We start from the raw sequence: 12,056 nt of genomic DNA, 5'->3' as shown, positions 1-12,056 counted from the left end.
TTTTCTCGCCTGTCGCCAATTCTCGTCAGCTAGACAACTGCTTTAGAAGGACCCTATTGAGCGTTTGGGGTTGACTCTATCTGTTCCACTGATATTATTTATTGGGGCATCAAATTTGGAGTATGAAAAGAGGGATATATGTATAATTGTATTCCAGCTTTCCTTTCTTCTTCAGGTCGCTTGAATTGCTGAACGGTACAAATAATGAGTAATGGGGGTTATATCATAGCGAACTTTCCTCTTAAGGCCTCTTTCTTTCTGGAAATAAATTAGTATTTTGAAGTCCTCACGAATTTCAATAAGTGATTTGGCCCTGGCACATGCCAAAAACGTTGATGGCATTATCATTGTCATCATCATCATCTTCTTCTTCTTCTCCTTTTTCTTCTTTTTGCACGAGCCCTCGCGCCTCGGGTTCTCGGCCGGTGCGCAGAGAACCGGCAGCAGCCATCGAACACGGTTGTCCACGTCGCCTTATCTCGCCGACTAGAAAAGCCCAACGCGCAATTATATCAGCGAGAAAGGCTTGATAGACCGCTCACACTACTGGACGAACCCCAGAGTTTCTTTTTTTCGACGAGCCGCTGGAACGCATCGTGATGAAGCTACTTGCTGACGTGGAGGCCAGAACGGAGAACTCCCGAGCGCCGTGAATGGGGGAGAAAGGGAAGGTCGCCACTTTCCACCGGATCATCCCGAGCTTCCATGAGCCAGGGCGGATATCATCCAGGGCTTCCATGCGCCTTCACGAACTACAGCGGGACCAGCCGCAAGTGCATCTACGGCAACAAGTTCGATGACGAGAACTTCCGGCTGAAGCACACTGCCCCGGGAATAATTCTGTCTACGGCGAACGCCGCGGCGCCAACACCAACGGGTCGCAGTTCTTTTTCACTACGGTCAAGACCAGCTCGCTGGAGGGCAAGCACGCGCACGGTGTTCGGCAGCATCGTCGAAGGCATGGAGGTCTCAAATAAGGTCGAGGCCTACGGCTTGCAGACCGGAAAGACGTCCAAGAAGATCGTCATCAACGACTGCGGGGCGCTGCGAGAGAACGACTCTGCTCGAGGACTCAGCCTCTCCAGCCGTTGCCAGCAGACATTTTTGTTGTTTCTAGTAACTGCACTGTTTTCCTTTGCTGCTCGCCTGCGTTTTTCTTTTCATTTTGCAGTAGGTCTGCGCTCGAGAATTTTGCGTTTCGAACTTCTTAATTCGGGCATCTTCTTTTTACGTTTGGATTGGACGTTTGGGCAATTAGCTTTCTCGGTTGCTCTTTTCCTCTTTTTTTCATTAAACCTGCGTTTGTTGATAAGATGAGCTTCTATTTTCTTTTCCTTTCAGTCTGCGCTGTTGACATCGTTTTTGTTTGCTGTTTTACTGTTTATTGGTGCGTGTTTGCTAGTAGGTTTGTTTTAAAGAATATTTTCCAAACATTTAGGCATCATCCGCATAGCTCACGTCACCGTCACGTCACCGTCTTTCGTCATGGGTGTCGGTTTCTCAGGCGATTTCTCGACGAAGGCATGGAGGTCTCAAGGAAGGCCGAGGCGTTCTTTGGTGACGGGAAGCCGAGCTCTACGTTTCCGTTCCGTCAACGCGACGGGACCATGCCCCGTGGTAAACCAGCCAATCAGAAAACAAATTTTTACGGCTAAATTTAGCAAAAAGTGAGCACACGTAAAAATCTAAGACATTTACTTTACTTTGCAGATTAAGCACGCTCAATTTTAGGCTCAACTGATTGCTATGCAGACGACCCTGTACTCTGACGGAGAGCTCGAGTACGAACGCTACTCCGTTGAACGTCTCCGTCGCGGTTTTTCGACGTGGCGGTGCCGTGACGGAGAAGGTGACGCCTATGTGAATGAGGGCTTACACTAGAGTTACGTCGAAGAGCCCTGGGCTTACACTGCTAGCCTTCGTGCAAGCCCAAGAGGCCAAATTTTAATTCTCATTAGCAAGGTGTTACATCATAATCCTTTGCACTTATCGCAATATCGGCAAGTTGGAATGCCTGACGAGCAACGCGTTTTGTAAACTGTTTTAAGCCCTTAACACATGGACGTGAAATCACTCGTCGTCGAGCGTCGGCGTCGTTCGGCGGCAACGCGCGGACACGCAGGAGATGGCGAGTAATCGCATGAGAGCGGCGAAGTCACGCACCAGCCGCTGCGTCGTCGTGCGTTGCTGGGCACGTTTTTATTAACCATGCCATTATGTTAAAGTCATTTATGAGCAGTTATTGTCGATTGTGTAACTGCAGTTACCAATACCCTAGCTTTACCAAGAAAAAAATATTTGCGGGCAAGTATTGACATGCTGCGAAATGTATTTCAAGTCATTACCGTCAAATCTGGACAAAATAAGATAAGATGATCAACGAAGACGCACTTCGCAACAGTGGCGTTGCTGGGTAAATTTGCACCCGGGGTCTATAAAATTTGTCACCCCCTCACATATACAAAACAATTATTAACAATAAAACTAGTGTTATTGTTATTATTAATAATAAAGTAATCCCTCGTTATAACGAAGTCAGCGGGACGGCGAAAATTTTCGTTATAAGCGGTATTTTGATATAAGCGACCACTCGATAAAAGCTGAAGTAATTGAGCTTTAATTGCGCCACAATTGCGAGGATCAAAACACAATGTATTCAGTGAAGCAAAACTTTATTCAGGTGCAAAAAAGGCAGTGAGCTTTACCTGTTTCAAGTTCCTGCCAGGAGCGAGCAACCCCTGCTCCAATTTGACCAAGCATTGTCTAAGACTGTGGTCGCCGCTAATGCATTCAAGTTTATTTCGCAGCAGGCTTAGGCACTACCGCGTCCAAAGACATGCGTCGTCGGCGCCCAAGTGGCTGAACTCAGACGGCGGCGCAGGAGAAGCATTGGAGGAGCAGCGATGTCATAACTGGCTGCATGGCGGCGAGGAGTTGACATGAAGGCGAGAGAGAGCAGTGGCTCGCACACTGGAGAGCGAATGAGGAGGCGAAGGCCACTTTTAGATGCGGAGCGTCTTATGCTCGGGGGTATGTCCCGCGGCCTCGGCGGTGGTCCGGCGTCCGCACACCACCTGCGCATGCGCCACCGTCGTCATCTTCCCATAGGGGAACCGCTGAAGACGAAGAAGGAGAAGAAGACAGAGCTGCGAAGAGGAGGGCGTGTACGTTGCTGTCGCCCCGTCCGCAGCACTTCTGATGATGATTTTGGCAGGATGCCCCTAGGGAATGGCCTAGGGATTGACCGCATACTTCGCTTGACTCCGGTTGTGCTTGCGCTTGACTCCGTGATTCTCCAGATGAAGTAGGATGGAAGCAACAGCCCCGTCAGTGAATGTGCTGACGCAATTAAGTGAGGGCATCAGCGCAAACACTACCTTTAGATACCACTTCAATCTCGTCTCACTCGCGTATATACGCATGCAATAAGGAAAATTACACCCATCTCCCCGAAGGGAACCATGAGTAGGATATATGAGCATTACGGGGTTCACTACATTTCCACCAAATTTGGCTAACCAACATCACGGAAACGCAAACGGAACCCCCATGACGCTCCGCATCCTACTCATGGTTCCCTTCGGGGAGGAGGAGGAGGAGGAGGAGTGAAACTTTATTTTTGATCAGAATAAAAGAGAGTTAGGGCATGTGGCCCTCCGCACAGGTGCAGTCCCTATTCCGGGACCCCATTGGTCAAGGCCGGCACCCTCGCCCGTCGAACTAGAGCCCTTTGAAACTCCAGCCCCGAGCAATTGAGCAGGGCTGCCTCCCATGCCTCTATGGTAGGGAAGGGTTGGGGGATAACGCAGGGTTGCGCTGGCATGCCCACACCATGTGGAAGGTGTCGGACACCTCCCCACAGTGCAGACACCGCCCATCGGTTTTAGGGTCGAAATGCTTTGCTACTGCAGGGCACATAAATGTGTTCGTCTGCAGGCGCCGCAGTATTCGCTCATCGGCCTTGCTCAGACCCTTTGTAGGGGCTGGGTAAAGCCGGCGGTTATCGCAGTAATGTTTTACGATTTCTCTAAACCGCAGAAGTGGTTTGCTAATCTCCGAGCCGGGAGAGCATGGGTGAGGCGCCCGGTGTGTAAGCGCTCGGGCAGCCGCGTGCGCGGCCTCGTTACCTCTCAGACCCTGATGCCCCGGAGACCACACAATTTCTTTAGGTGCGGGGTCTACGAACCGCACCACTCGTTTTAAAATTCTGTAGGCCAAGGGTGGTACCGTGCCCGCTAAATAGCTTTCACAGGCTCGGCGAGAGTCCGTGATTATTGTGCTTGACTTCGGGTCCGAGGCGGCGAGCGCTATGGCAATCGCCTCGGCTTGCGTGGAGTTAGGAGCCCGGTAGAAGAGCCCATCGACTTGCTGGTCCCTGTGAATTACAGCGGAAGTAAAGAACCCTAGAGGCGACGGTCTGCGTGCCACATCAACGTAGAACACACCTCGCCCATTTCCGTATTTCCTTTCCAGGGTCTTAGCGCGTGCTTCCCTCCTGTCTTCGTGAGTGTGCTTTTCCATGTTACGCGGAAGTGGATGCACCCAGAGCCTGTGCCGCCACAACTCTGGGAGTTTGCACGTCTCCTCTGGGATGCACTCATGTTTGATTTGTAGGCGATTAAGCAAAAGGCGCCCGGACGCCGTTTGTGCGAGTCTAGTGTACTGATTTGTGAGATGAGCCTCTTTCAGCTCTTGATACGAATTGAGCACTCAGCGCCGATAACCTGGTGTTGGAGGTAGCCACCGGGAGGTCAAGGGCTCGTTTTGTGGAGGAGATGGGTGTAATTTTTTATGGTTGAGTGCGGGCGTCACGGAACGCTACGAGAGTTTCGCTCTGGAAAGCCCCGGAAATGCCGTGGCTTGAGCCTGAGGTTGTGTTTGTTGAGCTCAAAAAATTAACCGCTCATTGTGGGTACACAGTGCAATCATGAAAACTGACTGGGTTTGCACTATTGGCTATGCATGATCACTGGGCAATTTTTTTCCTAAGGTGTGCATCCGTGCAGTTTGCAAAACGAGTTTTTCGGCGCCCCGTTGTTGATGACGCTGCTAATTCTACGGTTCGAGTGACGGTGTTCGTGCACCGCCGCGTCCACGCTATTGACCAATGTCCACGCATTCGGGCCATTTGTCTAAAGTCGCGTGTCCCGAAACGAGCACGACCGGCTCGAGAAAATTGCCGGCAAACACCAGATTGCGTTTACAGGCCGTGTTGACAGCCTGACTCGCCGCTGGGTAGCTGCCGCTCGGCGACGCCTGCACTCGCCGCTTCGCGCGCTTCGAGTAATACGGGCCAGAATGCATGCGTTTGAGTCCTCGCCCCGGCGGACAACGTCCGCCGGGCGGGCGAGCCGCCGTTAAGCCTAACTGCTCGCCCCGGCGGACAGAAGAAATTTCGAAAAAAGCGATATTTCGAATAAAGCGATGTCGTTATAACGAGGGATTACTGTATTAATGTCTTCCATTAATACCATATTAAGGCTGGTTCACACTTGCGACTGGAGCTACCAAAAGCGAGTTCTGTCGCTCTTGTCGCTCGGCATCGCTCTCGTCGCGACAAGAGCGATTGGTCTCGACAAATTTTGTATCTTCCATTTAGCTAATGTAAAAAAAACTTTTCAGAGATACTGAATGTGTGCGCTTCGAAATGTCAATGCTAGCATGCATAATATGCAACAAGCGATGCGAAATGAAGCCACAGGATAACTGATGTGTAGTTATTTATAAAAAACTGGCAATATATCAGAAAAGTAAGCGTCAACATAAGAAGCCGTGTGTTATTTAGGCAAACTGAACCATAATAGCTACACGAGCTTGGTTTAGAGAACCCCAGACGCCGACTTGGGTGCAGATCTCGAATACACAACACCGACCTTTTCAGTGAATTAGGCATCGATAAAAATCCTAACAGTAAGGGGCATCGTGGTGTCGCTCGTGAGCACGAAAACACCGTTAGCAGCCGAGAAAGAAGTGGCCAAGAGCTATATATACTTGCGGCAGCACATGGTGTAATGCGCCAAACCAAAGTGGGATAGGGGAAAAGTGAAAGCTGACACGCGGCAGCGTGAGAGTACCACATCTTACTGTCGATACCAAGCGAATGGATGCTCCCAAGAGCACTGGAAGTATGATAGAGTCTCAGGCCTCGTCAGAAAACGACACTAAGGTGGTCGCCAGAGGCGTTCGGAAAGCTTTGCAGCCCGCTGTGCCGACTAAATCGTGCAGACGTCACGCGGGCCTGGAGGAGAGTGGCCAGCAATGATAGGGCTGTTTAAAGACAACACATGCAAGACAAATAGTCGCTTCATTCAGATGAATTTTCGTGTGTCTAGAAACACACCTTAAACAAATGAAGCTTGAAGGACCACAGGCAGAGCCTGGTGAAAGAAGGCTGGGGGAGAAATAAAAGTTGTCCAAGCAAAAAAAAAAAACAGAAAACAGACTGGCTTTAAAAAAAAGCTATCTCCAAATCGATTGATTGATTAATTGATTGATCCAAATTGAATTTCTGGGATTGTTGTTCATGACATATCACAATCACGTTTATCAAAGAGGGTAATTATGTTTTTTTTTTAATTTATCGCGTAACTGAACGTACAAGGCAAAACATATCATGCGAATTTTAGGGCCTGCACTTGTGTTGTGCTTATCAATGGGTTCAAGATTCTAGTGCTAACAGGCTTAACGCGCCGACGCAACGCAGGCGATGAGGCGCGCCGTAGTGGAGGGCTCCGGATTAATTTTGACCACCTGGGGATCTTTAATGTGCGCCGAAATCTCGTACACACGGGCGTTTTTGCTTTTCGCCTCCATCAGCTACGCGGACGCCGCGGCCGGGAATCGAACCTGCGACCTCGGGCCAAGCAGCGCAACGCGCGCCTTAGCCACTGAGCCACCGCGGCGGGCTTCCCGCACAATATTTGGAAATATTGTGCAGGGAAAGTGGTATAAAATATGAAAGAAAATGACCGCCCCAGAAATTCGGAAAAACCGCCTGCGCCTACCGGTTTGTCGATAAAGGCAGCCTCTGTGGCAGCAACTGCATGCTGGAAATTTCTCTAGGTGAGCATTTCAGTACCTTTGAAATCGATACATTGTCGGGTCTCTTTATTTCAATGGTTATCTGGTTGCTGAGAATGGAAGCAGATAAAGAGGGGACATTTAGCGGGGAAAGAGGAGACTGGCCGTACACGAGTCGTCTACGCGGCCAGTGCACGGCTGGTCGTGTGGATGTTTGTCGGCGTCGGTGTCATCGTTTCCTTTCGTACGTTGTATAAAATATTCCATCACACATTTGCAAATAAGTTAATTGACATTGGCGCTTTGGGAAAATGAACACAGTATAAAATGTGAGGTTCGGGCTTACCACTGAAGCAGCCACCAGCCAATGGAGGAAATCCGAATCGAAGGAGGTTACGAAGTGAACAAGAAGGAACTAGTATCAGATTCGTACGGGCCTGAGTGTATCGGCGCCACACGCTGGCTCAGTACAGTTCGGTTGCGACCATCCCGATATGTTGGTGACAACGATTTCATTGACGTTGTTGTGCAGTCGACTAGCTCAACACGACTCCTATCAACCTTTTCCCAGGCGATGAATCAACCTTTTCCCAGTAGCTGAGGAAATAATATCGCCCTTTCCAACCACAAGTAATAACCAAGAACAAGACGTTTGGGAACCAGCTCGATTCCCTCTTCAGGGGTGACTGGGGTCACGTTGTATCACCGGTCACTCACAAAGCGCCTCGCTGTGGAGCTCGGTGCCCGCGTGTACACAAGTGGGAAAGTTCGTAGGGAAGGATTTATGTTGTTTGCATCTTGTTCTCCAGTTGGTCACGCTTCCAGAACGTTTCACCGAAGTCTCTTTTGCGGTCTGATGTTTCGCAGTACTGGGCGACGGTTTTGCAGCCGGATGTCGTTGTTGCGCGCTTCTGGTCAAGAGGTCCAATGAGTCAAGATGAACAACGAGTCAAAAGGTCCAATAGTCGCGTGACAGCCGAGTGAAGAGGTACAACAAGTCGAAAGGTCCAATTTGGGTCAAGAGGTACAACGCGTCAAAAGGTCCAACGCGTCAGGAGATCCGACGAGCCTTGCTTTTTTGTCTTCTCCGTTTATATTTTGCCCCTCAGCCGTTTTTAATAATGAACCCCTTCAGCTCATTTTATAGAATGGCTGGATCCATTAAAATGTCCTATGTAATATTTGGTCGTTTAAGATTTTCGGGTCTACATTGCGATTAATGGCTGCTTGTGATGGTTACTGATTGTTCTATCTTCCGTCTCCCCTCGACCGCCAGTCTTTCCGCACGAAAAGCGACAGTGGGGTTGACTTCAGCTGCCGCAAAGAGTAACAAAGTGACATGAAAATTGCTCCCACTGTAACAGTAGCTGCCTGTCCTTTGTGTGTGCTTTCATTGCTTCTGTTATCGGTAAGGGCGTCCGTGGAACTTTTTGCAAGTGCGGGCATCCATTAGCGGAGGAGGGGGGGGGGGGGGGGGTGTACGGTTGGATAGCACCAAGAAGGCGCTATTTGTGGTTACAAAAATTACAAACAGCGAATTAGAACCAGACTTGGAGAATATACATTGGATTTTATTACCGAACAGAATTAAAGCTAATAAAGAAAATGCGAAAAGTTACTGTCATTTTGTAAAGAGTGGTCAGTCTCGCTGCGTGAGGGTTCTCGACTCACGCCAACTGATCACCAGCACACGCACAATACGTTCACATGTATACAACTGGATTCCGTCAATCTTGAATAGCAGCTGCAGGCGCCTCGGGTTTTTCTGGGGAAATTGCGAGATGACATGTGAGGTGAAGTCTGTTGAAATGGCTCACACAATAGGGATACTACTGGCCTCCCTGACTTTCAATGCAGTACAGGCGTACAAGCGTTTTGAAGGGCTGATTTATGGGTTTTGTTTCGGGGCTTGGGTGGTGCCGACATTTCGCAGTTTCGAAGGAAAGGGTGTACAAGGTGATGGGACGGCACGGGAGGATGTTACACTCGCCCTACTAAGTGTGGCGGTGAATATTTTTTGCTAGATGTAGCTGCAAATTTGTCCGAAAACTTAATTTCTTGCGGTAAGACTGCATAAATCTAGAGTTTAGAAAAAAAAACAAAAAAAAAAGTCAAACCTTTTAGAATTGTCGCTATCTTCAACAGTCAGCACAATCAGACTGTTTCACTGCCGTCACATGACCGGCAATGTTAGTCAGTGTCTAAAGTGCAATGTTGGCCGCAGTCCTTAAAAGCGTTCCATACGGATACGCAGGACCTGAGTGTGCTAATCATTTGAGTAGCGCGGATTGTTGGGCTAGTTGGTTCACGTACATAATTAAAAAAAACTTTGCGCTAAAGGACGGACAAAGGAGAGAACGCCAGTGTCGTACTCTCCTCTCTTCCGTCCTTCAGGGCAAAGTTAGCCAACCAAGCTGTGCAGCTTTTTTGAGTGCATAAAAATATCCGAATCTCCAGGGGGCAGGGGCAGTTGCCCACCCTTGCCCCCCCCCCCATTCCTTCCGGACGCCCATGCGCCTATGTATCTATCGGTTCCTTTGACTGAATTACATAAAACAACGACGTCGGCACGAGATCGAGTAGGGGGATAAATAGAATGAAAAAACTATATTATTTTCACACGTATAGAAGCAACACTTCTACGCCGAGGTCACAACGCAGAGTGTTCCGCGCAAATCTTCTCTTCACAGGGAAGGGCGAAACTCTCCCATCTGGGCCAACCCCCGCAGGCGCTCCGCGGTGCGTCTCGGGTTTCGGATTTCTTGGAAAGCTTGGGTGTCTGTCCTTGGTTCTTTTACTTTACCCGTGAGCTTGCGGGGATTTGTAACAGCTTGGACCTCTCGACTCGTTGGACCTTTGACTCGACTCAGCCGCGTTAAAAGGTCCACGGTGAGTCAAGAGGTCCAACGAGACAAGAGATCCAACGAGTCAAGAGATCCAATATTGGACCTTCTGACTCGTTGGACCTCTTGACTCGGAATCGTTGTTGCGCTGCCTGACTCGTTCCAGTAGATTTTTCGTCTCCCCAATGCATGTGGAGGGGAACTCGGCTCAAAAATCTTGTATACGACACCGGGCGTCCTGCCCTTTGTCGCAAAGTCTTTGACATTTGTTTCCTAGTAATGTTCACAAAGCACTCAGCAGAACGCTTCCACTAGCACAGAAACTGCCCATCTCGCCCACCTCAATTATCGTGCGGTCCCCCGACCATCTTCCGGGATGGCAGCACTCCACTCAGCAGATCGAATGCCTAATGATAGAAAGTGGGTGACGTACCTGGTGTTTATCTTTTTGTTATGGAGTTAATTTTGTCGCCCTGTCCTTTTCTTTACTCATCCTCCACCTTGAAAGATGACCCTACCAAAGCAAAACATTTAGGTTATCAGCTTCAAATATTTCTTTACTTAGAACTTCGTGGGACGCCCACACAAAAAATGATAAAATAGAAAGAAAATGAACACAAGGCTATCCGCTTTATTTATGTGCGCAACGGAATACTCCTTTATATTGCTTTTAATTTACAGGAGGATGAAATAAAAAACGTAGATTTACCTGATTAACAGTTAGGCAAATAAAATAAATGCCTGCATATACTGTGCTATTTCTTGCATAATTTGTTCGAAAAGCTACTCGTCCGTTGTTCTTTTAGTTTTATTACACGGGGCCGCATGTGCATCTTCGTACAATCGCCACGTCCTGGCTGCGTCGCTGGGCACGATGAAGGAAAGTCAACAACTTAAGAAATACGAGCAATCAAATATCCTTCGCGATTGCTTGGATCGAGAGTTGGTTGGTTAGTGCAAGCACTGAAGGAATCTGGTGCAACCGACAATTTTGTCTTGCCCTATGTTGCACACCTGAGCCTTCCCCCTTCCCCCCCCCCCCCCTTCCACTTACGCCCCTCCTCCCAACACAGGCTTAATTTGTACAGTTAGCTCCTCCGCAACAACCTTCATTGCATGTTTCGCACGTACTTTCATTTCGTTATAATTCTCAGTCCCCGCTTCCTCAAGATTCAATCTTCTCCATATTTTTTTTTCAAGTCATTTTCCTCTTGGTTTCCTTCTGAAAATATGACTAGGGGACCGGGGTACACGATCTCTGAGGCGTCACCGCGAAGACTCTAGATGATGAATAAACTTTATTGGAGAGCAGGTGCTGATGTTAGGGCACCCGCCCGGTGGGAGGCTTCCTTAGTCTGTGATGCCTTGTGCTATGCTGGCCATCCGTGCCCTCTCCACCAATCGTCGCTGGTGTGGAAGGTCGGAGCTGGTCAGCAGCTCCACCCACTGCTCATAGGTAGGGTTGGGGTTAGGGGTGAAGGTAGGGAATTGCTGGCACTCCCATACCATGTGGTACAGGGTGCCTGGTTGGCGCCAGGATTTGCATGTGGCAGGGTACTATAGGGTGGGATACATGGCATGTAACAGGGTGTTATGTGGGTAGGAGTTAGTCTGTAGTCGCCGGAAGGTAGTAGCTTCATCACGAGAGAGGTTGGGGTGGGGGAATGGGTATTTGCGACGCACGTTCCTGTAGTGGGCGAGTATTTCGGCGTATGTTTGCAGCGGGGTGGGCTTAACTGTTGCTTCCGGTGGGGGTTCGTGGCCCTCGTGGGAAACCGCCCGGTGTGAATGAGCGCGGGCAGCGGCGTGTGCCGCTTCGTCCCCGAGGGATTCGTGACCTGGAGTCCAAATTATTTGCAGTTCTGGGAGTGGTTTCGCTTGTTGTAGAATTTTCAAGGCGGGTTGTGAAATGCGTCCTTTTAGGTAGTTCCTGCAAGCGGCTTGGCAGTCAGTAAGAATGGTTAAAAAGTCTTAGCCTGTTGTGGCGGCAAGGTCAATGGCAACCTCTTCAACTGTTTCAGTGGAGTTGGTGAAAACAGTCACTGCTGCGAGCTCAGCTCCTCTGGCACTGACCACGCTGGCGGCTTCTGCAGATTTGTTGGGGTATGGCGATGCATCCATATATCGGGTGCATGGGAGGTGGTGGTATTGGTTATAAATGGGGCGGGATCTTGCTGCTCGGCGTGCTTTGTT

The 12,056-nt window shown here is 49.4% G+C and overlaps 1 pseudogene; it reads left to right on the top strand.

Annotated features, from left to right (window-relative positions):
- The first annotated feature begins 705 nt into the window (after positions 1-705).
- Positions 706-12,056, top strand: part of LOC144159516 (peptidyl-prolyl cis-trans isomerase pseudogene) — a 37,085-nt pseudogene continuing 25,734 nt past the window's right edge.

This window comes from Haemaphysalis longicornis, unplaced genomic scaffold (assembly GCF_048455015.1).
Source record: "Haemaphysalis longicornis isolate Haplotype H1 unplaced genomic scaffold, Haemaphysalis longicornis Haplotype H1 scaffold_1, whole genome shotgun sequence".
Lineage (NCBI taxonomy): Eukaryota > Metazoa > Arthropoda > Arachnida > Ixodida > Ixodidae > Haemaphysalis > Haemaphysalis longicornis.
Note: the sequence above shows the minus strand (reverse complement) of the source record. Positions and strands in the feature narration are given on the sequence as shown.